This window comes from Glycine soja, chromosome 1 (genome assembly GCF_004193775.1).
Source record: "Glycine soja cultivar W05 chromosome 1, ASM419377v2, whole genome shotgun sequence".
Classification (NCBI taxonomy): domain Eukaryota; kingdom Viridiplantae; phylum Streptophyta; class Magnoliopsida; order Fabales; family Fabaceae; genus Glycine; species Glycine soja.
In genome coordinates, this window is record NC_041002.1 from 51126511 (window position 1) to 51139624 (window position 13114).

Consider the following 13114-nt stretch of genomic DNA (forward strand, 5'->3'; position numbering starts at 1 on the left):
ACGTGCATGTTCCTCCTTTAACACAGTCCTTCTCTCTCCATTTTTTCTTCCATATTCAATTGATTAGATTAATAGCCGACAGAGGATTTTAAAACATATAAAGACATATACTATAAGGGTTTAAGCAACTAACACATGCCTTGCATGAATAGGAAATTCTATTATGTGCATTTAAAGATTAAATTGGTTTGAGTTAACCAGATTTGATAAAGTTAGACTCGTGATTTACATATATTATCACATGATAATTGCAAAAGAGTATTCAATTGGTCGCTGAGATTTTTAATTTTCTTCAGGAGATCTATTCTATATTTATAGTTGAGTTGTCTCCCCTTAATAAAAAAATTTCGTAGGCACAGGCGTGACTCGTGATAATGAAGTATACAATTTATTTTTTAAATATTTTCTGGAAATAGATGCGTGATTCGTATAGTATGGTAAGGTCTGCAGCTGTTTAGAATACAAGTTTTTTTTTTCTTAATCTTTAGATTAAAAAAAAAAAGAAAGCTCTAACTAATCTAGAGTTTAACCCAAAAATAAATAAAGATTAATAAAGAATTACTTCTATAGATCAAATTCGAATAATATGGAATGATTTAACCTTAACTTACTTTTATCCAATCTATTAATTAATACAAATGACTTTTCATACAGGCGTGAAAGTATTTTTTATAATTTAAAATATATATATACATTGTTTAATAAACATGACTAGACAATTCCCGGACTGCCTCTACTTAGTTTTAACTTTTAATAAAAGACCTGAATGATAGAATACGATAAATTTATAGAAAGTGTTGTGTTAGTCATTTTAAATATTTATAAATTATTTAATCAACTTATAAGTTTGTTTGATAAATAAATTTATTTCATGAACTTATAATAGTTCATCAATCACTATTTTAACGTTTAAATTTATAATTTATAATTTATAATTTTTTATTTTTATCCTTGATAGTTCAAAAAAATTCTTTATAATATTTTTACATTTTTAAGTTTTTCTAAATATTTTAATTTTAATTTTAATTTTTAATATATGAATTTAAATTAATTTAAAAATATAATTACAATTACCTAAACAATAAATTAGCCAATGCGGAAACAAGGATGTCACTTACTCGAAGATATCTTAGATTATGTTCCATAAAATTAGTTAAAAAGTTAATTGAAAATTAAAAAATTAGCTTATTAAATCATAAGTGTTTGATAAAATTATTTTTTGAAGTATCTAAAAAGTATAAAATGACAGAAAAAATAATAAGATCATGATTTATTTAAAAATGGTAACTATAAAATTAGATAAATATATTAAAGATAAAAATGAAAAAAATATAAAAAGTTAGAAGTTAGTATCTTCAAAAACATTGCCTCCAGCAACATTCCAATAAACATTAGAAACGACTAAAAAGTTATTAAAAAAAGTTTATTTATAAAATAGTGAAACAAGTTTTTCAACTAAAAAAAACTAGAAGTTAATTGAAATATCTTATCAAAACTAGTTAGAAGTTAGTTTATAAAATAAAAAATTATATAAAAAGATATAAACATTTATGATAAAAATTAAGTTTTTAACTTTCAATTAATTCACTAATTAACCTATAATAGACTATAGTTACTAATAATGAATATACTCTGATTTTTCTCAATGCAAAAACAAAATTTATTCCATGTCTATTTTTTTATTTAAAGTATTTGCTTTATTTTATGCACGCTCTCTTTTTTTCTTTTCATTTTTTTTACTTTGTTTTAACCAAAGATATCTTTAAGATGATTTTTAATTAATTGTCAATGTAAAAATCCTGAATGCCAATATAAGTATGACTAAGTTCTAAACTGAAAATTAATCTCATAATGGATTCAAATGATAGAAACTTGTAAAAATTCCTCCGTGATTAAAGAAAAAGATAATACCGAAATCAAACATTTTTTTTGGAGGGCCTCTAGATCAAACATTTCCTTACATTTTTTAAACGAGTCTTAAAAGTTTATTTAACACAATTAATACGGACTCTGCCTTCTGTATATAAATATGCATGAAACCATATAAAAACACCATAACTACATAATTTGAAGAAAATTCGTCAGTGTTTCCAAAGCCACAAATAATTTTCATGATTATATATATTATTATGTATATATGGTCCACGAATTGAAATCTAACTAGATTGAATGAACATTGTCAATCATGGCATGTACCTATCTATATTGTAAAAGTCTAAATTTGAAAGGTCTGTAATCTCTTACTGACCACATGTGAAAGGAAGGAAAGGGGGAAAATTAATTGTTGAAACAATTGGATACAGCACGTTTGAGGCTATACCAATCAGCATATATTGTTATGAAAATGAAACCAGAAACTCTTGGGACGCTAATGTTCCACATATGCCAAAGAACATCTGCCGTATGTGACCCGGAGTACGGCCATATGGGACACTGCCCAAACAGGCTATGATTGTGATTTACAAACTATGAACCTTTTGCGGCATTATACAAATTCTCAAACCCAGGCATCACATATATTTCATTTTAATTTGTTTATTTTTTTAATGCATATATGTTAATAAATGAAAATAATTTTATTATTTTTAATAAATCATCTTAATCATTCTAAAACAATAAAAATATTATTTTATAAAAATTTACAATATTAATTTTTTATTATTTTAAAAGACTTTTTACTTTTCATAAGAATCCATTAAAAATACTCACAATTAATATTTGACTATATTTTGAATAGATTTTTTTTTATATATATATATATATAACATACTTGTAAAAGATCATAAAAAGTAGTTTTAAAATTACTTACACAAACGTAAAACATCAATTTAGAAAACAGTAAGTATATGTAAGAGGAAAGTTTGTCTCCACCACTCCCACTATCTTACTTCTGTGAGAAAAAAATTAAAATAAAACTAACCAAACCACTACATTAGTTTAATTAAAAAAAGGAGTAAGTATAACTATTTTAAGTCATTCATAATTAAAAACAATATTCAGTTGCAATGATGAACATATGATGGTAGCAAATAGCTAGGTGCTAGCTAAGGTGCATTAGGTGAGTAATGTTCTCAATTAAACTTGTCCAATTTTGATTGCAAATTAACATATAAATCCAAATAACTTAAGTAGTTAAATGGGCTAATTAACTGTGATTCATAGCCTAACTAATATTTAGCATTTACTTGGGCAATTCCACGAGTGGATTAGGTCTGGCGAACCTCAAATCACAATCGCATGCAACATTTGGACTTTACTTAATTGCATACTAGCCAGCTAGGAGTTCTTCTAGCCAATAAATTATCAATATTAGAAACTTGTTATTAAATCATATCATCATATATACATACAAATATAGAAGAGTATTTTTCTTTTGTTTTATGTTTCCATCTGTAAATGAAAGAAAAGTACGCAAATCGCGTCATTCTCATACACCACTTTACGAGTGAAAGCAAAACTTTCATTTTTTTATGATAAAAAATTCATTTATATCTGTTATCTGACAAGAAAAGAAAAAAAAATCCAGGATATATTATTGAAATCGGGCTTTTGTTTTTCTTTTTTAGTATGTATTTCTTTTTTCTTCTAAAGTTTGGCTCGGGTGTATAAAAAATCATTTAAGTGGAGGGATCAAATTATATGTGTAACTTAAATTAACTATTACATCTTTAATTATTTTATATAAAATGTAATTTTAAACAATCCGACTGAAATTATAATTATATATTATTTTCATTGTTCAAATCAAAATATATAAAATTTGAACAATAATAAAAAATAATCAAATGATTCTTTTTTTATGTTTTAAAAGTATATATTATATCAATTTTAGTCAATATAAATTATATGTCCAATAGTTTTGGATTAATGTAAATTTTTGTAGATAAGATTTATGTAAAAGAAACTTTCAATATAATATAATAGTGAGTTTTATAAATTTATAATATTGAAATTTGAATATATAAATAGATAGATAGATAATATAATAGTGAGTTTTATAAATTTATAATATTGAAATTTGAATATATAAATAGATAGATAGAGGGATTCAAAGAAAATGATGAAAATAACTTATTTGATCTTTATAACTAAAATCTCAAATTCGAGTCTTGTGAATGAAAAAAAAAAGTGATTAAAAAAAAGAAAATTTTATTAAAAGTGATCACTGAAATTTCTCGACGAATATTATTTATTAACAAAGTCAATAGATACTTTGTATCAATAACATGGTAATAAAAAAATTAAACCAAATTAAATTAAAAAAACGTACTTTTATTTTTAATTAATATTTTTTTTCAAAATTTTCAGATTATGTTAACAAATGAAAATTGTTTGAATCAATTTTTAAATGCCCCTAACAACGTGTATGAAACTATTAATGGTTGAGGAGTGCAAACAAAGAAAGTGCTGAGCAGTTAACACATTTGCCCGGTTGAGTTGATAAAATATTATCCAACTAATTGGAAAATTTCACCGAAACATATATAAATCAATCAGTTGACGATAGCTAATTAGACACGATGGGAACGAGCCCACGGAATTCTATTATTTTAAATTTTGAAGGAATAAAGTTTAGGAGTATAGTTGCAACATATGGTTTGCCAGAGGTTGAGTTGACAAAATAGCATCCCATCAATCAAGAGTCCAGCCTGCCCTAAGTCCCATTTTAATGGAGAGCTAATGTGCGAGAGTTCACTTCTTTATAATAACATCATACTATACATTACTTATTAACTCTTAATGAGTAATCATGTTACGAGCAGCAAGGATAAAAGAAAGGGAATAATCTAACTTCGAAGACTAGGAACCTTCAAAAGTTTAAAAAGAAAAGAAAAGATTCTATTATTTTTCTGTTGTCATTCATTACATATTAAGCATCTATATAAAGGCATCATATAAGGATGTTGTGACAAAGAAAACACAAAATAGCATAATGACTTGGAACAACCATATTCCTCTTCAGCTATTAGGATCTTGCCAGCTCACCAGCTCTAATAAAATCTGTTGGGTGGAATGATTTTGTGTTTGGGCCTACGGAGTGCGCCTACATCGCATGGCTGGTGGTGCAGTGTCTCTTTCCTATCATTTCTCGGCCCATCAAAAACACATTGTCTTCAAAGTGATGAGTCCTTCAAATGAGTCTGATCCTCCCACAAAGTGTCATCAGCTTGTAGTCATGTCCACTACACGAGGGCCACTAAACTTGGACCATGCTCTGAGTCTTCCCAAAGAGTGTTTAAGATTGCAAGGGAGGAGATAATGGGACTATTATTAGTCGCAACAAGTAACAAAGCATCAATAAAGTAGCAGCCAGGCTCCACAGTGATAACCATTCCTTCTTGGAGATCTATGATTGTCCGCAAAGATTTTAATCCAGGTTCCTTTCTTCTTTCCAGGCCCTTTAAGTAGCCTCCAGGGTCAAATGTGTCAATACCAAGGAAATGCCCCAGACCTTGTGGCATAAAAACAACACCCAAGTGTGCAGCCATCAGGACATCAACATTACCCAATAAAATGTGTCAAAATTGCAAGTGACTTTTGTCGAACTTTCTGAAGAGCCGAAGCGTTTCTCTTTCGTACACCCAAAAAGGGGTTTTCCTCATGACCTCGAATGAAACCCTAGCATTAGCATCCTCTGAATCTGAATGATCGAGTTTGAAGGACACATGGCGACGAGACACTGTACAGTCATGGATGCCGAATCCACAGCCTCGTCCAAACACTGGTTTCTCATTGTTTTCCAGTGCGAATTTGGAACCATTGTCACCATGAACTTTCACTTCCATGATTTGATTTTCCGCAACTTTCCCTTGTCTAGAAACCGAGTTCAACGACTCTTCCATGAAGCTATGCACATTTTTGTCTAAGCAAACGGATCTTGGTTCAAACTTCGTGGCTCCGTCTTTGGTGTTCGACTGAGGAGCCTCACTGGCAACAAGTTTCTCAAATGAGGAGGTCGAAGAAGTCTTGAGCACATTCAAAAACTGACAGTGATTTTCGAGAAGGGCCAACCTCTGAAGAAGTCCGTCCAATTTGGTGGCCATGGCATCTTAGGCAACAGCGAGTTCTGTGATGGCTACTTCGATGCGGTTCATAGTGGACGTGGAACAAGCATAGGCAACCATTGATGCTCAATGAAAGTACCAAAATATTACAAGCAACAAGGATAAAGGAAAGGGAATAGCCTAGCTTTCAGGGCTAGGAACCTCCATAAGTTCATAGAGGGAAGAAAGGATTCTATTATTTTTCTTTTGCCATTCATTACATATCAAGCATCTATATAAAGGCATCATACAAGGATGTTGTGACAAAAACACAAAATAACAGAATGGGCGGAATAACATAATGTCTAAAAAGAAGCATATTCCTCTTCAGCTAATAAGACCTTGTCAGTTCAATAGCTCTAACAAAATTTGTTGGATGAAATGATTTTACGTTTGGGCATGTGGAGTGTGCTTGCATCGTTTGACTGATGGTGCAGTGTCTCATTCCTATTAAATCATATATTTTTTCAAGTCAAATTAAACTAGTTTTATTATATTTAATGTCATAAAATAAATTTTAAAATAAAATTAGAAACGATATGATTATGTTTGTAAGTATTCATTTATATAAACTAATAAATAATTTATTGTACTAAATAATACACAATTTTATTAAAGAGTAACGTATAATGTGAATTTTTTTAATGTACAACGAAGATAATAATATTTAAACTTAAAACTTTGTTCGAACTATTATTATTATTATTATTTTTTTATCTCCGGTAAGGAGAGAAAATGGTTAGGTAGGTGCTTCACTAGTGCTTAGCACATATAGGATTTTAAATAATAATAAAATAGTGTTGTATTTTAGGCTCACAAATTAATAGTCCAGGATTTTAAATATTAAATTAAAAAAGCCTTCAACATGTGTTGAGACCATGAATGAGACAACACATTTTCCGCCCCATTGCTTCTTTAGACCACAATTAAGAATGCCCTATCGTATCAGTATCTCACTATGGTGGGTTTTTCATTAAGCCCTGTGGCTGTCCTACCTTCCCATACATGCACAGTTGCACACTGGCGCAAGGAAAGAGGAGCCCGGCCAAAAAAAAAAAAAAAACAGGATAGAGGGGATAATGAAAAACAAACTTTTTCTTAAAAAAATATTTCTAAATCTTAGACTATTTGTTTTTAAAAATAACATTTGTACATCAAAGTTCCTAAATTATTTTTATATTTTACATATTTAAAAAATAAAGATATAAAACCTGTGTTGAATTAAGAAAAAAATTATACAATAAAAGACATTTGGTAGGAGGTAAATTTTTTATTTGTTTCTCATATTTGATATGTATTTAAAAAAAATAACATTCTTGAAAAGTGATGTTTCCATAAATATTTTTTAATCCGTTTTTCATGAAAACTTTTTCATGAAAAAATGAAAATATTACTTTCTAGAGTTTTAGTTTTTTTCTTTTACTACAAAAAGAGTATCATGTTATTCTTTATCTTATATATATATATATATAAAAATAAATATAAGAATATTTTATTCTGTAAGATTATGTTATGTGATATTCAAATATTTCCTCCAAATAATTAAATTAATGTAAATTTTATATTTATTCTATTTTTTAAATTTTACATAATAGATACAAGAATTCTGTAAATTGATATGATATATTTTTTTTTATGAAAGTAAAAATATCTAATTTTAAATATATTTTAGAATTATGATATGTACATACAATCAAAGTTGTGTTTTAACTAGGGGTGTTTATGAGAGGGTTTGAACCCATACACCCCAAACCAGACTAACCCAACATACACTACAATAGGCCCATTTTCGCCCACAAGGACAATCGGGTTTGAGTTTAGTCAGGTTCCGAGCGGTCGAATGGGTTTATTCGGGTGTGAGTTTGAATTGGGCCACATTCATTTTTTGGTCCAAACAATTTTTTCTTTCAAAAAAATCAGTTTTTTTTATAAAATTTTAAATATTAAAAAGAAGGCTATTTTGAGCCCATTTTTTATGGGCAATTTTTATACTACAATTTCTTTTAAGAAAACACAATTGGAAAAAATGAAAATAACAAATAAATAACAATGTTTAAAAAGCATCCAATCTAGGTATGTCAAGAATCAATCGTAGCAAATAGAGTAATAGTTGCTAGGCATCCATTCATTCACCATCATGTTAATCGTCATGTCTAATTGTCTAAGTCATCAAAGCTATTACAACTAAGCTGTTACACAACTGAAACTGAATATAATAACAAACTAATTGTGTTCAAAGCAAGGCAACCCAACATCACTAAATGGCATTGTATCAAATATCAAGCTCCTTCTACTACAATAGTATGTCAAATCAATCCTCAACAAAGTGGTTCTTCAATAGCACTGCAACCAAAAATACCCAAAAACAATCAGTTGCTTCACTTGCTTGTTGCTTTGCAATTGTAATCAATCACGTTGTCAGTGTAACAGTCATTTTGACAAGTCAAACAAATCGAAAGAAAGAAAAAACTATTAATTTTTAAATTGCACAACTCAGGATAAAATGATTACTTACTCCTTTATGTTGTTAATTTTCATACCCTTGCAGTTGACAACAAATCTAATATTCATATTGATATCCTTCCTGCAATGGTAGAAAACAGAACAATTCCATCAAAATTAGGAGAAATCTTCCCTCATTAGAATTTAATTTTAGAGATTTTCAAAAAAAAAAAAAAAAAAGAACACATGATGTTTAAGAACTGAGAATATCTCATAGATTGATGCATGAACAGAAATTGATGCATATTTTGGCCCCAATTTCATAGTGGGAATATCAATGAACATCTGTCAAAGACCAAGTGTTACTCAATTAAACAAGTATTTTTGTTAATAATACACACTAGAAGCATCAATAATAATTATTGTTTGCTCAAAAAAGAGAAAATAATTAAGTAATCAAGAAAACTTACAAACTCCAAAAGCATAGACCTTTAGTGACTTGATTTAACAATTGTCATAGTTCTGGATGATGTTCCAACCAGGACCTAAAGCAAATTTAATTAATCAGTTTATCTAAAACAGAGGTAAATATGGAATCTCAACCTAAGTAAGTGGTAATACCATAATAAGCCAATAAATTCAATTAAAAGTGGAAAGTAATACAAGTTACTAGATGTCTTCATTATGCAAAACATTGCCATGAGCACCAATTTAATACATCAAATATACATATCAACATGCAGAGCAAGTATTGCATAACAAACCTTGCAAGACAAACATATATGCTATTCAAAATAATTGTGATAGCAGCTTAGAGGATGCACTTCCAGAAAAGCAAAAAAGTGTCAAAGTTGGCCTGTGAAAGAAATCATAAAAATAATCAATTTTAGTTTATTGTAATTAAAATTAAATAAATGGACTACATCAACTAGGAAAAATATAGCTACAGATTCAGCTAGTTACAGGTTGTGAGTGAGATGATCCAATTGCACCAGTTGCTTTAGTTGCTGTTGGTTCAGTGTTTAAAGGTTGTGTAGTAGGTATGCATTGACCAGATTGCTCCATCACTAATTAATGAAGGTGTCTTAGTCAAATAACTAACAACTACAAGACAGTTGAGGCAATTAAATGTAATTTATGCTCTTCAATCGTGTTAAATAATATATACTAGCTTATCATTATTAGTAATTCTATTAAAAATAGTTAAAAGATATCAAACATTCAAAACTAGTCTAGTAGTCCATACTTTTAGTCTTAAATAAATTACACATCATAGCAAAAACTATAAAAAATAATATTTCTTTAATAAACACAAATTAAATTTTACAATAAGCAATGATTAGGCAAATTAAAACTTTAAAAAATTACACTAAGAACTTGGAATGTGTTAATATATTCGTTTTTCAGCTACCCAATATCAGAAAGTGTTAAATTAAGTCACAACATCAACAACAATTACAGTCCAAAAGTTTCAGAAATACTTGTTAAGTAAATAACGTCCCAATCATATCTTTTTAACTCATATAAGGTTGATCTCTTGAGCAAGAGAAAGGCAAGGTGACAAAAACTATCATTTTCCCAGTTTCTAAAACGGCTAATTTGCATGCCATGAACCGGTATAGGATGATAAATTGTAAAGTTTAGCTTTACAAAATCACTACCTTACTTCATGACTTTGTAAAATAATTTATTTTAGTTTTCTCTATTTTATTTAAAAATAAAAAATAAAATGAATGTTATCTTGTAAAGTGAGAAAGTGAATTGAAAATTATGAATTGTAGTAACATGCACTTGTAAGTTGCAAGTTTAAGGATAAGGAATAGATTAAACCAAAGCATAATGTGCTGCTAAATTTAATTAATTACAACTAATCCTTCTCCCAAATTTTACAAAGTAATTGGTGCGTTAATTTATCATATAAAATTCACATAGTATAATATCATATAACATTCATTCTCATCCACTTTCACTAGTTTTATACATAATATAACTCTACAATTGACCAAAATAGTCAGCTTTTGCTCCCTGACACAAATAGTAGGATAGTTGGATCACATTGAATCTTTTGAGAAAAATATACTCACAAGCCTCAACTGAAAGAACACTTGTTAAAATCAAAACCAAAAGAATGTACAACAACATAGTATCTTAGAACCTCTATTATAAATTAACGAACATAGCGAGAGATTACGAGATAAAAATATGTGAAAAAAGTTGGTTATATTATAATACCAGCATGTGTGCATCTCAAAGTGTTCCTCTTGTGTGATCTCAAGTTGGTTGTGACAATTATAAAAATAATCAAAACAATGGAACAGAAGTGACCTAGCAAATGAGCTCCGCTCAAGGGAAGAATTCACAACCTTGTCTCAGAACGCAATTTATAACTTTCTCGACAAATAAACTACTAAAACGAAAACAAACCACAGTTAAAAACAAAGTCGTACGAGAGCATAAAGAGGAGGAAAAATAGAGTTAAAGAGGACTAGTAAAGAGACAAAAATAATGAAGAAGCCAACGGAAATCTAACACAAACACTTACAAAGGACGAGATCTACGAAAGGTTTCATTGTCTCAGGTGAACGGAAAGAGACCTAGAGTCTCACTGGCTCAAGCGAGGGAGGCAATGCAACGTCTTAGGGTTACACTTTCAGTGACAACAACGAAAAAAAGAAACAAAAGAAATTAAGAGATGCAAGAAGGAGACGAGCAAGAAAAAGGCAACAACAAAAGAAAAGAACGAAGAACGGAAGAAGGCAACGAAAAATCACATTTACAAATGACAATATCAGCGTAAAGTCTCACTGTCTCCGACGAACAGAAGGAGAGTCAGACTTTTACGAGCGGCGGCACAACAAAGCCTTAGAAATGAAAGAAACAAGTAAAAGGCATTAAAAGGTTTAGGGTTACTGAATACTGGTGAATGATGATGGGATCGATGTAACACACTGAGTAAGTGGAGGTAGGGTTGCAATTAGGCGTAGTATTGGCCTATTGAGCCACTTCAGTCTTAAAGTCTCAACACTAAACGTAGCCTACATAGGTAAATACAAACTTACAAGCAGTATATGTCGGGCAGGTCGAGTTTCGACAGTTCCAGAATTTTAGACCCACACCTGCCCAAAAATAAACCTCTTCAAAATCGAAACTAAGACCCGACAGACCCGTTGACCCGACCAATCCCACTCAAGGTCAGTTTTTTTGCGGGTTATGCGGTTTCGGGTCGGATCATGAAAACCTACACACTCCTAGTTTTATCTTAGGTCTCTAAAAAAATCTTCTATTTTATAGGACTATGAATAGAGAATTAATAATTTTATATTTTGTTAATCAAATTATGTTTTTTAATAGATAAACCTATAAAAAAGGATTCTTATTTATCCCTTATTGTTTGTTTCGTTCACATTAATAAGTTTAATTTAAAAATTTCAAGTTTCAAAAATAATTATTTGTATAGTAATACATAATAAAAAGATATTTTAATGTATGTAGTTAAAATAAAATATTAATACCAAATATAAATATATCATTAAATACTAATTTTTATGTTAATTATAGTTTATTGAAATTTGGTTGATATATTGAATATTTGATTGTTTTAATCAGACATCTTTGCCTGTGATAATAGTATTTGATTGATAATTAATTTATTAAGTGTATTTAATTTCAAAATTCATTTAATAAAAGACATACTATCATTTTTTAGGTTAATTAAATCAAACAAATTTTTGTATCATTCTACTTGTGATTTTTTCTCCTTTTTTATTTGTCAGTTTTAATTATAACTCTCCAACACAAAAAATTATCTAAAGAAAAATTGATAGAATTATATAAATAATTAAGAAAATTACCATGAGCATATAGTTAGTTTAATTAAATCGTTAAATCTTATATGAATTTTATTTTATATAATACCTTAATTAATTTATTAGTTTTTGTGGAATAGTTTTTATAATTACAATAACAAATTATCATGAGATAAAGATGATAAAAGAATTATTTATTAATTGTGATATATTTAAAACGTTGAAACTATGCTATCAATTACAAATATAAAATATAAAAACTTGCGTGCAAATCATAAGAAATATATTTAATTAACAAGACACAAAATTTTATTGTAATTAAACAATTTGAGTCAATTTTGTTATTCTAAATCAAACATACAAACAAAAAAAATGAATTAAATTAGCTATTTTTAGAAGAAAGTCGAAATAAATCATGCAACACATTGCTAAAACGAAAAAGATCTTATCTAAGACAACACTCTCAATAATAATAATTTTTTGAAGCATGTGTATATAAAAATACATTTAAATATTTATTGACCTATCTACTAATATACATTTATTAAAATTTAAACTAAATAATTAATAATATATTAAAAATTCAAATAATATAAAAAATTACTCATATAAATTATAAAATATGAATTTAATACCGTACAAGACACAAAAAACTAAACTAGTTAAACTATATAATACGATAAATAATTTGTAAAAATATACATAATTTTTTAATTTCTAAAAAATTTATCGAAAGATTTTCAATGACTAATTTCCAGGAAATATAATTTTTGAACATAAAAAAATTCTTCCCTACCAAACTCTATTGGAAGTAAGACATTT

At 28.3% G+C, this 13114-nt stretch overlaps 1 long non-coding RNA gene across 5 annotated transcripts; it reads right to left on the reverse strand.

Annotated features, from left to right (window-relative positions):
• Nucleotides 1-8122: 8122 nt before the first annotated feature.
• LOC114420005 lies at nt 8123-11567 on the reverse strand. Of its 5 annotated transcripts, XR_003668329.1 has the most exons (8): nt 11258-11567; nt 11029-11133; nt 10719-10890; nt 9450-9553; nt 9251-9342; nt 8957-9031; nt 8560-8628; nt 8123-8387 (listed from the first exon to the last, which is right to left on the reverse strand). It is a non-coding gene; the product is annotated as an uncharacterized LOC114420005 (long non-coding RNA). The 5 variants fall into 5 exon arrangements; XR_003668328.1 differs by having other exon boundaries at nt 11029-11566; XR_003668330.1 differs by having other exon boundaries at nt 10812-10890; nt 11029-11565.
• Between the last annotated feature and the right edge of the window lie 1547 nt (nt 11568-13114).